Here is a 14,169-nt window from a genome sequence, read left to right on the forward strand (position 1 = left end):
GGGGCTACTCTCATTGTGGTGTGCGGGCTTCTCATTGCGGCGGCTTCTCTTGCTGCGGAGCATGGGTTCTAGAGCGTGAAGGCTTCAGCAGGTGTGGCATGAGGGCTCACTAGTTGTGGCTCATGGGCTCTAAAGTGCAGACTCAGTAGTTGTGGCTCACAGGATTAAGTGCTCCACAGCATGTGGGATCTTCCCGGACCAGGGCTCAAACCTGTGTCCCCTGCACTGGCAGGCGGATTCTTAACCACTGCGCCATCATGGAAGTCTCTCCAACTTTCTCTTTTAGAAAGATCTTAACCACTGTTTGTTTGGTTTCTTTTTTTGGCTGCATTGGGTCTTCGTTGCTGTGCACAGGCTTTCTTTAGTTGTGGCGAGCGGGGCCTACTCTTCGTTGCAGTGCGTGGGCTTCTCATTGCAGTGGCTTCTCTTGTTGTGGAGCACGGGCTCTAGGTGTGCGGGCTCAGTAGTTGTGGCACGTGTGCTTAGTTGCTCCGCGGAATGTGGGATCTTCCTGGACCAGGGCTCGAACCCGTGTCCCCTTGCATTGGCAGGAGGATTCTTAACCACTGTGCCACCAGAGAAGCCCTTAACCACTGTTTAACTGCTTCACTGCCTTACTATCTCTTTCCACCCTTGAAAATCCTAGGAATACATTTTTTTTTTCCTAAGGAAAAAGGACATTTCTAAAGGGCATTCTCTCTAAGGACCCAAGTTTCTTAAGGGTTACTTCTAAATAAGGGTGCTTTTCTCTGGGATTCACAAGATAAATATATGATGGTATGTTCTATTAATTTGAAGCTAAATCCTATCCAAAGTCACATGGGTTTTGATACTTTTTCCTCATATGAGGCCGCTGGGCTAAAGACAATGGGCTGCTACTAAAAAATGTTCATGTTATTTTTGAAATGGGATTGTCCGATTCGAGCTACAGAAAAGGACTTTGCTCATTCTTTATTTATTTTTGGTTGTGCTGGGTCTTCATTGCTAAGCCCGGGCTTTCTCTAGTTGCGGTGAGTGGGGGCTACTCTTCATTGTGGTGCGCAGGCTTCTCATTGCAGTGGCTTCTCTTGTTGCGGAGAATGGGCTCTACGCTCGCGGGCTCAGTAGTTGTGGCGCACAGGCTTAGTTGCTCTGTGGCATGTGGGATCTTCCCGGACCAGGGTTCGAACCCGTGTCCCCTTGCATTGGCAGGCGGATTCTTCACCACTGCGCCACCAGGAAAGCCCCTCATTCTTTTAGTTATTTTTTTACAGTGTTAGCCCAATTAAGTTATGAATTTTTATTTTATTTTTTTGGCCACGCCACAAAGCTTGAGGGATCTTGGTTCCCCGACCTGGGCCCTCAGCAGTGAAAGCAGAGTCCTAACCACTGGACCGCCAGGGAATTCCCCTCATTCTTTCGGCACCTTAGCTAAATAGCTATTAATATCTTCGTTTTGTGCCCCAAGACCGTAGAATCCTAACAATTGTGTTAGAAGCCCCAAGCCTGAGAGCTGAATTTTATTAGAAGCTGATTTTTTTTTTTTTTTTTTGCGGTACGCGGGCCTCTCACCGCTGTGGCCTCTCCCGTTGCAGAGCACAGGCTCCGGACGCACAGGCTCAGCGGCCATGGCTCACGGGCCTAGCCACTCTGCGGCATGTGGGATCTTCCCAGACCGGGGCACGAACCCGTGTCCCCTGTATCGGCAGGCGGACTCTCAACCACTGTGCCACCAGGGAAGTCCTAGAAGCTGACTTTTATTAGAGAAGACAATTAGCCATTGATTTTTTTTTTAATAAGTTTATTTATTTATTATTTATTTTTGGCTGTGTTGGGTTCATTGCTGCACGCGGGCTTTCTCTAGTTGCGGTGAGCTGGGGTTACTCTTCATTGCAGTGCGCGGGCTTCTCATGGCAGTGGTTCTCTTGTTGCGGAGCACGGGCTCTAAGCACTTGGGCTTCAGTAGTTATGGCATGCGGGGGCTCAGTAGTTGCGGCATTCAGGCTCAGTAGTTGTGGTCCATGGGCTCTAGAGCGCAGGCTCAGTAGTTGTGGTGCAAGGGCTTAGCTGCTCCGTAGCATGTGGGATCTTCCCGGACCAGGGCTCGAACCCATGTCCCCTGCATTGGCAGGTGGATTCTTAACCACTGCACCACCAGGGATGTCCCCAGCCATTGATATCTTATCCTGTGGTACAATTTTAGTCAGTTCAGCTCTGAGATGCAGACTGATTAATCAAAGATGAATATAAATGGACTAATCGAGCCAAGACATTCAAAGCCCTAAAGCAGCTAATGAAGCTGCCATGCACATGGTTACTGCCAAGTAGCCAAGGCGAGAGGAGAGAGTGGGGGTGGGATAGATAATGCAGACAAACACAAGTGCTGTTCTTCTGACCACCCTAGAACCTCTTTCAGCACACCAGGGCATACAACAATTTCCTGAGGTCACATGTGGAAGCTGGGAAGACTTCAAACCAGTGCCCAGCTGTCCACTCAAATTCCAGAGCTTCTCAAATCAACAGCCCACTAGACCATATACTTTATGAGGACAGGAACTGTGTTGGTCTCCTTGAAAACTAGGTTCTTAATACCTAATTCAGTGTCTGGCACACATTATGTGCTCGAGAAATACTTGTTGACTTAGTAGATAAATGAATTTCTGCCAAGAGCAAAGTTCCTGGAAAAGATGCTGTTCTGGAGTCTTTCCAGCACAAATTACTCCCTCCTTGACCCACCAAAAGAACTAAAAGGTTTAAAAAAAAAAAAAAAAAGAACTAAAAGGATTGCCAGGTCAGGCCACGTCTAACACAATGTGCTATCCCCCTTTCCTGAACAATCAGCTTAACATCACATAAAACAGATAAGTACAAGGTGCAAAGTGACTAGTTAGTCACGATTACATCCACAATCATTATCTCCTTGGGGGAAATCATAACATTCTCCAGGACTGTTATGATTCAAATGGTCTCAAATTAACCTCTGCCTTGCAAAAGCTGATTCATCCAGAGAGAAACGACCATATAAATAGAACTGCTTCAGCCATAAACAAAAAAAAAGAAATCCTGTCATTTGTAACAACATAGATGAACCCTGAGGACCTTATGCTAATTGAATACATCAGACAGAGGAAGATAAATAATGTATAATCTCATTTACGTGTGAAATCTGAAAAAACCAAATTCATATAAACAGAAAGTAGAATTGTGGTTGCCAAGGGGCTGGGTGTTGTAGGGAATGGCGAGACGTTGGTCAAAGGGTATAAACTTCTAGTTATAAGATGAATAAGTTCTGAGGATCTAATATACAGCATGGTGACTACAGTTAAAAATAATGTATTATATACTTGAAAGTTGCTATGAGAATAGATCTTAAATGTTCTTAACACACACACACACAAACTGTAATTATGTGAGGTGATGGATGTGTTAACTAACATTATTGTGGTAATCATTTTGCAAAATATATGTGATTCAAATCATCATGCTGTACACCTTAAACTTACATAATGTTATATGTCAATTATATCTCAATAAAGCTGGGGAGAGAAAAGAGATCTTTAAGTAAATAAAGGAATGAACAGATAGATAAGATAAGGCTCTCTTTACCAGGGCTTTCAAAGTTTTTTTTTTACCATGACCTACAGAAAGAAATACAGTTTGCACTGTAACCCAGAACATACACGTCTCTAACTGAAAACAAAAGTTTCCCCAAACAATATTTATCCTTATTATGTGTGATGCACTGATACTTTCTATTCTATTCCTTTTAATGACCACAGCTTGTACCAGAAAGCAAGGAAGTGCTCAAAGCGGTCATATCAAAGGAACTAGTTTGAAGGGGCTCTCACTGATCAAATTTGGAATTACTTGAGCACCAAAAATAATCATAAATGAAATTAACTGTAAACATTGAATAAATAAAAATTCACAGGCCCCCCAAAAGGGGGAAAACTTACTTGCCACTGTCAGTTGTCATTATTACACAAACTCCTTACCTGAAAATTGGCGATTTAAGGGAAAGAATTAAGCATTTTCCTTGCCTTTTCAGGAGAAACTGTGGTTCATCCTCCAGTTTGTGAAGGAAAGCTATTCTAGACACTGCCAGCTAATAATGTAGAAAGAACGACAGAATTAGAAAATCATCATTCTGCAAACCCCCTTCCCCCAGTGAAATAAGTGATTCTGGCAAAAATTCACCAGTGGGTGATCATTAGGTAAAAGGATATTAGAGACAGGATATTCACAAGGTGCCAAATTACCACTTCACAGATTATCTACCAATTGCAAAGAGAAAAATAAATTTATTTTACAGTGAGGAGATATGGCAGTCACCACCAGAAGCAAGTAATCAAATTTAACACCACCAACGGTGGGACAACATGTGACAGTATGTGCCTCCTCTGGTGATAGAATATGAAGTACACAGTAACATCTATGAAATACTCTTGCCAAAAATGTTTAACCTGAATCAAATTAAGCTTTTAATCCTAACTTCTAGAATGGAAATATATGAGATAGAGTCACAAGTTAAATAACACCATAAGGACACAGACAAACCCAGAATATAGAACATTCTAAAGATAAATGGCCTGGTCTCTTCAAAAAGTCAATGCCAAGAAAAAAAAACAATAGGGTGGAGAAAACTGTATTAGATTTTTAAAGTCTAAAGAGATATAACTACCTAATGAAATGAGAATTCTGCTTGGATTTTGGTTTGTAAAACCAGCTATAGCTATAAAAGGCAGTTTGGGAACAAAAAGGAAATTTTAATACATGGACTAGATATTAGCTAATATTGGTAAATTACTGTTAAGTTTCTTAGGTGTGACAATGGTACTATGATTATGTAGGAGAATGTCCTTATTTAGGATGCATGCTGAAATATCAACACATCTGCAACTTATTTTCAAATGGTGTATGAAAAATATACACACATATATATTGATAAAGCAAATTATGGCTAAATATTAATAATTTTGACTCAAGAGCTTCCCTGGTGGCTCAGTGGTTGAGAGTCTGCCTGCCGATGCAGGGGACACGGGTTCGTGCCCTGGTCTGGGAAGATCCCACATGCCACGGAGCTGCTGGGCCCGTGAGCCATGGCCGCTGAGCCTGCGCGTCCAGAGCCTGTGCTCCGCAACGGGAGAGGCCACAGCAGTGAGAGGCCCGCGTACCGCAAAAAAAAAAAAAAAAATTTTGACTCAAGTGTGAGATGTAGGTGGTCACTGTTGTATTATTTCAATTTTGCTGTGTTTGAAATTTTTCATACTAAAATTTGAGGAAAAAATGCTGTGCAACCCTTTAAAATGATATTACAGTTCATTAATAGAATGCAACTTGTAGTCTGAAGATACCGCTCTAGCCCACAGTAGGGTAGTCATCATATTATCTTAGCTCTCTGGGACTTCCTTGGTGGTCCAGGGGGTAAGACGCTGTGCTCCCAGTGCAGGGGGCCAGCATTCGATCCCTGGTTGGGGAACTAGATCCTGCATGCATGCCACAACTAGGAGTTCGCATGTCACAACTAAGAAGTCCTCATGCCACAACTAAGAGTCCGCATGCTGCAACTAAGACCAGGAGCAGCCTAAATAAATAAATAAATATTTTTAAAATAGTATTATCTTAGCTCTCACTTTATTACCAGTATGGAGGCAGTTTTCTTTAACCTGTGGCCCAAAGAGAAGAATGAACCTTCATGAAAAAGCTCACATGGAATGAGGCTTTCTTATTCTGCAACCCTTTGTCAAGAGCCTCCCAAGTTTTATATTTTTCTGCCAATTAATAACTCGCTTTACTTGAAAAGGAAGAATAATCAGTTGAAAAATTCCTACTAGTGTCAGGAAAATTTCATTTTGTCCCTCTACTTTTAGATGATCTTTCCCAATTCAGGGTCCATCACAGATAACATTAAAGTCCTTTTGATCCTCTTCCTCACCAATTAATGTCCCCAACTACCCTTAGCCTCCAGTTCCCAAGCTGCTTTCCAGGACACCTGGAAGCAAGCTACATGGCTGACTGCAGAAAAACCTTTGCTCCCACACTACATCTGGCCCTGCCTTTCCACCAAATCAAATGCCAATTTCTTGCCCTCTGATGTACAGTCTATCAGTCCACTTCCTGGACGGCCCCACTTCACATTGGGCCAGAAACCCAAAGCAATAATGTGAGTTCTACAAACGGGCAAGTAATTGCTCAACAAGCGTGGAACAAGGAAAGGTCAGTTGTGATATGTGCACATGTGGCAGCCCTTCACAACTCAAACTACAGTGGTAACAGTGGTAACAGAAGGCTGGTGTTCCAGAAGAGGCATGCACTGAGAAGCCAGCCAACAGGCAGCCAGGAGTGCTTGTCCATCTAAGTCCTTCAGACTTCCAAAGACCAAAGTAAAGAAACAAAGACAAATGCACTCACCCTTTCCATAAACATATCCAATATCATTTTAGAAACTGGGGTGACCAACTGAGCATCTATGAGCAAAGAGAGGTGGTTAGAGAAGGTAAAGCTAAGACAAATAACTCTATACTATCTCTCCTAATCAAAACTGCACACTGAATTTCAAACACCTGGCTTCTTCTGAAACCCTCTTGGCACTTGCCCTGAGTTTGAGTGGGTGGAAAAGAAGAAAGGGACTCTGCCTGCTTCCTTGTTAAAAACAAAGCAGCAGCTGGCTTTCCCTCTTTTAACTCATCTGACTGCTGTCATGGCAAGTTGAGCACATACCCAGAGAGAAATTTCAGGCCTCGAGAGGTGGCTGTGCTAAAGAGGACAATGTCAATGAGAGCAATACCAGCAACAATGACACCCACCACACACCTCACTGTTACCCTGTCCCCCAAACTCTACTAGAAATTAGGTTCTTTGCTTCTGATTTTGAGAGCCGAGCTATTAAGAAATGCCCTTTTTGGGACTTCCCTGACGGTCCACTGGTTAGGACTCTGTACTTTCACTGCCAAGGGTGCAGGTTCAATCCCTGATTGGGGAACTAAGATCCCACAAGCTGCGCAGCACAGCCAAAACAAAGCCCTTTTTTTCACAACTTCCTTTCAGATACAAGTAGTGGAAAATGTGCCAGGAGACTAGTTCTAACGGCTAAGTGTGTTTGAGCACCAGGGAGAGAAAAAGGGAGAGCTGGACCAATAAGAAGCCAGACTACACAGAACTGCTTCTTCTCAAGAAAGTCTTCATTTTATAGTCCTGAGGACAAATAAATGTTTAGAAGAACTTCTTGGTTTAGAAGTGTCAAATGAAGAAGGTTCAGATCACTTGGGGAAAGCCCCAGTAAAAAGAAATGACCAAGTTAAGTCATCAAAATACAGGCCTCTGGAAGCCATCTTATTGATATGAATATTCCCTAGGGGAAAAAGAATCACAGTACCTTTATTTTCCCTAACTGTGCTCAAATGCCTGCAAGACTGAGGCTACTCAAGCTACCAAGATTCCAAATTGCCAAAGTCAGCCTGACTCAAATTCAAGTCACACCCTAATGTGCTACTCAACAACCTCCAAACTAATATAGTCACGAATTTTATTATACAACAAGAAACACAAAAAGGGCACAGGAGGGACTTCCCTGGCAGTTCAGTGGTTAAGACTCCACACTTACACTGCGGGGGCACAGGTTCAATCCCTGGTCAGGGAACTAAGATCCCGTGTGCTGCATGGCGTGGCCAAAAAAAAAGGCACAGGAAAGAGATACTTATATTAGTGTGCCCAACCTTGCCTCTTCTAATACTTAGCCCATTACATAAATTTGTCTGCCAAAGTTTATCATACTTGGTTCTTTCAGCCTCCACTTAGGCCTTGAACAATTCACCAGCTCATTTCCAAGTGGGTCAAAGCTAATGACTCGGGGAATTTCCTGGTGATCCAGTGGTTAGGACTCTGAGCTTCCACTGCCAGGGGCCCGGGTTCGATCCCTGGTTGGGGAAGTAAGATCCCACAAGCCGCAGCACGGCCAAAATCAAAAAAAAGTTAGTGACTCATTCAACCTTCTTCTCATGGCTTCTCATGCTGATTAATAATGATATATTGCTTACTCTAGGGAGATGGTAGCTCTAACACCAATTTTTTTTTCAAATATTACCCTTACTCTAACAGCAAATTTTTTTTTTCAAATATTACCCTTACTCAATCTTTTTCCTGACAGTGACTACTAAAATCTCTTCACTACACTTTCCCATGTTCCAACTGAAACAGATTAACTTGAGGTATGAGGCATCCTGGAAGAGTTTTGCTTCAACTTAGAAGGCTATTTCTATGAGGCCTAAGCCAAACAGGTGTTAAGTCACAGTTCCTCCCAGGTTGGCTTTCAGACTCTGTTTAAATGTTCTCTGTAAACCTCTGGAGGTTACACGGATTGAAACCTCCTAGCTCAGATTCTGAATTCACAAAGCTTGAGACAGACAGTACCCTACACGTGTGTTTGTCCAGGATAAACTATATTTAAATAAACTCCTGATACATCCACTCTCTCCAGGCACCTGCTTCTCCCTCTTAAACTCAAGCACACCATATCTTGCTGTCCAGGTAAGCACAGTAAAGAAATATCCTATCCCTCAAATATCTTATCCCTCAGAGTTACAATATGCAAACCCACCAACGTCTTTGGGAACACCTAAACTCTGGCCAGAACAGCTTTACATGAGAAAGCCAAATAAGCAAATATGTGAGTTAAATTTTTGTTCATTTCTTTGGCTTATGTGTTAGCAAGGGAAAGAGTGGGAGTAAGAAAAGATGGCAATAGATTTTTCTCGTTCACTCTCACCTATTCCATACCTGATAAGGAACCATATGGCACAGAGTAGAGGCTACAAAGGTTAGCCTTGGAATGGTCAGCTAGAGCCACTAGTCTTAAAAACCAGTGGTTACGAGGGCAGGAAGTTTGTTTACCATTACAGATCCAGTGCCTAAGTGCCTAAGCAAAATGTCTAGCACATAGCAGATATTCAATAAATATTGGTTAGAAGCAATTCAACAAGCTAGACCCAGAAGAAATCCAAAACTTGGTGAATCTCACAAAGAAAAGGTCCAAGCAGCTACAACAGTTCCATAGTTAATACAGGTGCTTATACTGAGCCTCAAGACCATATTAGTCTTATGCTAAATACCCCCAAACCCCATAGGTCCTCAGAATTAAAAAGGCCAGCCAGGGGTTATATCTCCAAAGGCAAACTCACTACCCTCCCCACCACCACCACCCCTGACACACACCACTAAGAGGTCTTCCTCAAGCCCTGGCCTTAAAGGGCTTTAAAGGCTTTAAAGTCATTAACAGGTGATTCCTTAAGAGAAGATTCTGGTTGTGATACTTTTAGACTGTTCTCTCTGTGCTTTAAAACAAAAATTTTCTGGAAAAGAATCTCTTTGTAATGATCTAAGTTTGAAGACCAAGGACAAAGGCAGCCTCAATCTGGAGGCAAATGAACACAGCCAAACACCACAAATCACAACTGACTAGAGCCTTGTCCATGAAGTTATACTGAATGAAGGGTACTAAGGCTTGCAAGGACTTGCCTAATCTGGGAACAAAGAGATCAAAGACCAGAGATAATGCTGGCTAGAAGTATTCTTCTAAACTGTCTACTCTGGGGGGACTTCCCTGGCGGTCCAATGTTTAAGACTCCATGCTTCCATGGCAGGGGGCACGGGTGTGATCCCTCGTTGGGGAACTAAGATCTCACATCCCGTGCTGCGTGGCTAAAAAAATAAAAATAAACTGTCTACTCTCCACAGACCTAAAACCAAGAGCAGTATCAAGTATCCTAATATTTCACTTTCCCTTTCATCCCCCTATCCCATGCCACAGATCTTACCACCCAGTCTAACTGTGAGATTGGAGATAACTCCAATAAGCAAGAGCCCCAACAAGATCTCTAAAAGGATAAAAGGAAATGTGTCTTTGGAATCTAAGCCCATGGTAGGGCTTGTGCAGATGCAAGGGAGAGGCATTGGTCCTTCTGCCCCTAAGGCCAGGACAACCCAGCCCTGCAGGCAGCACAGAGTTAACTACCCACCCGCTTTGACAAGCACAAAGGTACATCACTGCAACATGCCTAACATTTACATTGCCTCTCTCTGCTCATTAAACAGGTTTTGGTTAAATAATGAACAAACTGTATTACAGACTCCGATGAGAATTCCAAAATTATAAATCAACTGGGAAAGCCCAAAGGGGCAGACAGACAGGGAAGGGGGGAGAAGGATAATATTGACTAATATAAAGGGCGCAGCTTGACAGTGGATATTCCTGCCACACCTGATCAAACACACTCCGTTGGGGGAGGGGAAAGAGAGCAAGAGAGGGGAGATGGGACAAGAGAGCCTGAAATTTGCATCCGGAAAAGATTAAAATGGATTCTTTGGGGATAGAGAAAATACATAATATATATTACTATAAATGCAAAACTGTACTAAAAGCTAACTCAAATGTCAAAGATTACAGCTTGAATAAATTTAAATATAAAAGCCATGTGCTTCTTGAGTTAATGAGAGAGACATAAAAGGACAAACTGGGCTAGGAGGCTGAATAGAGCCTTATGCTGCCTTTGCTGGGCAATGGGTGCAAAGAACAGCAGCAACTATAGTCAGAGGCTTCCCTTCATGGCTCTGAGCCTTGAGAAAGAACTGGCAAATCCCATTACTTTTCCAGTGTACATTTGCTATTTTTAAAAATTAAGATACAATTCATATGCCATAAAATTCACCCTTCTAAAGTATACACTTCAATGGTTTTTAGTTTATTCACAAAGCTGTACAACCATCATCATTATCTAATTCCAGAACATTTTCATCACCCCAAAAGGAAAGCCTATAACCATTAGGTTATAACCCTATAACCATGCCCACTCCCAGCTCCTGGCAACCACACATCTGCTTTAACTCCTTCAGAATAACCTTCTAAAGTATTCCTAAGAGAACTGAAAGACCAAATGAGGGCCAGCAGTCAAGTCTCACTGGTGATGAGCTATGGCTTTATCCAAAGTACCAATATGCAAACTTTGCTCTTAGGCACTCCATACCTTCCAAGTGCAACCCTCTCTTTAGATTTGGTATTAGAATATTCTATTACTCTAGATGTTACAGAGCATCCAGTTGTCATGCATTTTAGGCAAATACTGACTGCAAATGTAGTCCAGAGACATATCTGTGAGAATAACTGATATGGACTTGCTAAACTTACTAGAGACAGTGGACTTATTTCCTTCACAATGCTCAGATAATGTTCCTGGAGAAGTAGGTAGCGCTTATGTCGGTAAAAGATTCTCTGACTGCTTACAAGAAAAGAGACAAAATCATTTAGGTTGACTGACAATGTTCAATGAACCACCTATTTCCATTAGTAATATTCTTAACCAACCCAGCCAGCAAATAACCTAGAAAAGTGCAAATAGAAAGCCTTTGTAAAAAGAGACCAAGCCCAAGTCATTTTCATGAGTTAAACTGAATAGAGTCTTAGAATTCCTGCCATACTTCCTCCAAACTAAGTGGTACAACATTCCCAGTCACATAGCACAGGCAGTCCCTTCAGTCTCTCTCTCCAAGTTCAAAACCCTTTCCCAGCCTCCAACCGTTAACAGGCTTCCAAGAAAGCAGTCCTCCTGACACTGCCAATCAGAAAAATCTGTTTGTTTTGGTAAAAGAAACAAGAAATTGGTCATGGATTGCAGAGTCCAGGACCACAGGGGCAGTTGACCCATAAACCTGTTCCTGGAAGCCAGCACTATGTGGGGGGTCAGAACCAATCAGAAGACCATGAAATGCTCTATTTTGGGTCCACTCTGTTATTTTCTCAGGCAGGTAATATGCTAAAACCCAAGAACAATGGGGCAACCTTGGCAGGCACCATTTCAACATCTGCCACAGCTGTTGGTCCCTGGAAAATACTACAACCTTCTTCCTTGCTCTGAGGGAAAGCCTGGCAACCTTGTTGGAACCCAGCTATGTTCCTAGTACCACTGACAGAACTGGCTCCTCAGTGCATTCTGGTTTTAATAGTTTCAAGCAGAAGATAATCTGGATTCCTAACCCAAAGATGTAAGAAAATTAGGCAGCAGACTCAACTTTGGTAGCTCTTAGATGGTCTAGACTCCAAACCCTGGACTGCACTATTCACCACAGATACAGTCTCTGAACTGAAGTCTTGGGATATGTCAGAATGGAGAAAACAAGTGTGGGATATGGATTGGATGGCAAGTAGGAAATGTGGCTCTGTCAGGATAGCAGCACCACCTCAGCTCCTCAAGGTCTGCAGCATGCCCAAAAAGCCTACAAGACTACTCCAGTCTGACCTCAGCCATTTTAAGGTGTCCCCAGCCACTTATAACAACAATTCCTAGCTGTCTATAAAATAATTGCCAAGTTTCCAAATGTATTAACTTGTTTAATCCCCTTAACTCTCTTAGAAAGACAATACTCTGAACTCTGACCCAACAAAAAGAGTTGTAAATATCTACTCACTACATTTTCTTTTTAATTGGGATGTGTACGCTTTATCTGAAAAGTTGAAAATATCTGGCAGCAGCATGGATGCAACTAGAGATGATCATACTAAGTGAAGTAAGTCAGAAAGAGAAAGACAAATACCATATGATATCACTTGTATGTGGAGTCTAAAATATGACACAAATTAACCTACCTAAGAAGCAGAAACAGAACAGAAACAGACTAACCTACCTAAGAAGCAGAAACAGAAACTCACAGAACAGACTTGTGGTTTTGGGGTGTGGGGGGAGGGGAGAGATGTAGTGGGAGTTTGGAGTTAGTAGATGCAAACTATTACATATAAAATGGATGAACAACAAGGTCCTACTGTATAGCACAGGGAACTATATTCATATCCTCGGATAAACCATAATGGAAAAGAATATAAAAAAGAATGTATACATGTATAACTGAGTCACTTTGCTGTATAGCAGAAATTAACACAACATTGTAAATCAACCATACTTCGATTAAAAAAAAAAAATCTGTGCAAGCCACCAACTTTCTAAAGCAGCCAAATCACTTACAGTACAGGCCATAAAATGGAAACATGCCACCTAGTTGCATTAGCCTTGCTAACCAGCTAACAACAACAACCTCTATACTACTTGATCGTTCTTGGTTAATACTGCCAATACTTTTTAACTGAGTAGAATTTGCTCCTTTTAAGAAACATGTAGGGGCTTCCCTGGTGGCGCAGTGGTTGAGAGTCCTCCTGCCAATGCAGGGGATGCAGGTTCGTGCCCCGGTCCGGGAAGATCCCACGTGCCGCGGAGCAGCTGGGCCAGTGAGCCATGGCCGCTGAGCCTGCGCGTCTGGAGCCTGTGCTCTGCAACGGGAGAGGCCACAACAGTGAGAGGCCCGCGTAACGCAAAAAAAAAAGAAAGAAAAAATAAGAAACATGTAGGGAATCCTTAGATAACTTCTGCCCATGTTTAGGAAAGTAAAAAGGAATTTTTCTCCAGATATTCTCCTATTGATACATTTCTCATGAAAGGAAAAATTTATTTGTTCGTTTATTATTTATTTAATTTGCAAAAGCTTTAAAAACTATTTCATTTGTGGTCTTAGATATGTTACTAGCTAAAACCATTCCAGGGTTATACACTGCAAAAGCCCTTTACAGTCAACAGAGGAACACAGCTCAGAGGCTTTCCCTTTAGGTCTACATATACCCCCTTGAAAAACCTGAAGTGTTGAGACTTGCCTCCTCCCTTGGCATGTCTTTATACATAATATAAGGCACTTCCTGTGTACCTTCTCCTCTAACTGTAAGAACAGAAGCAATGCAGAACAGGGCACTAAACCAGGCATCAGGGGCCTGAATTCTGACGGAAACTCTGATGGAGTTTTGACTCTGCTTCTTAGGATCAGTGTGACCTCAGCTAAATCACTTAAAATATCTCTGGGCTTCAACTTCATTCATAAAAAGGGGACAATATCTAACATGACTCCCCAACAGGGTTGTGTGAAAGTTCAATAAGGTACGGTAACTAGACTTACCATGGTGATCATTTTGAAATGTACAGAAATATCAAATCACAATGTTGTATAACAGGAACTAATATAGTATTATAGGTCAATTCTATTTCAAAAACAAACAACTCACAGAAAAAGAGATCACGTTTGTGATTACCAGAGGCAGGGGGTGGGGGAAGGAGGAACTGGATGAAAGCAGCCAAAAAGTACAAACTTCCAGTTATAAGATAT

General features: G+C 42.3%; 1 protein-coding gene across 17 annotated transcripts in view; it reads right to left on the reverse strand.

Annotated features, from left to right (window-relative positions):
• The window catches only part of GBF1 (golgi brefeldin A resistant guanine nucleotide exchange factor 1), a 125,370-nt gene that overhangs the window by 91,357 nt on the left and 19,844 nt on the right, over positions 1–14,169 (reverse strand). Inside the window, exon 1 of one of the 17 annotated variants that reach the window (XM_067709555.1) lies at positions 4,020–4,044. The exons of the other annotated variants lie outside the window; for them this stretch is intronic. The gene's annotated coding sequence lies outside the window, so the exon portion shown is untranslated. Of the gene's footprint in view, positions 1–4,019; positions 4,045–14,169 lie in introns of those variants that run through there. 17 annotated transcript variants of the gene reach the window in all.

This window comes from Pseudorca crassidens, chromosome 16 (genome assembly GCF_039906515.1).
Source record: "Pseudorca crassidens isolate mPseCra1 chromosome 16, mPseCra1.hap1, whole genome shotgun sequence".
In the NCBI taxonomy this organism is placed as follows: Eukaryota; Metazoa; Chordata; class Mammalia; order Artiodactyla; family Delphinidae; genus Pseudorca; species Pseudorca crassidens.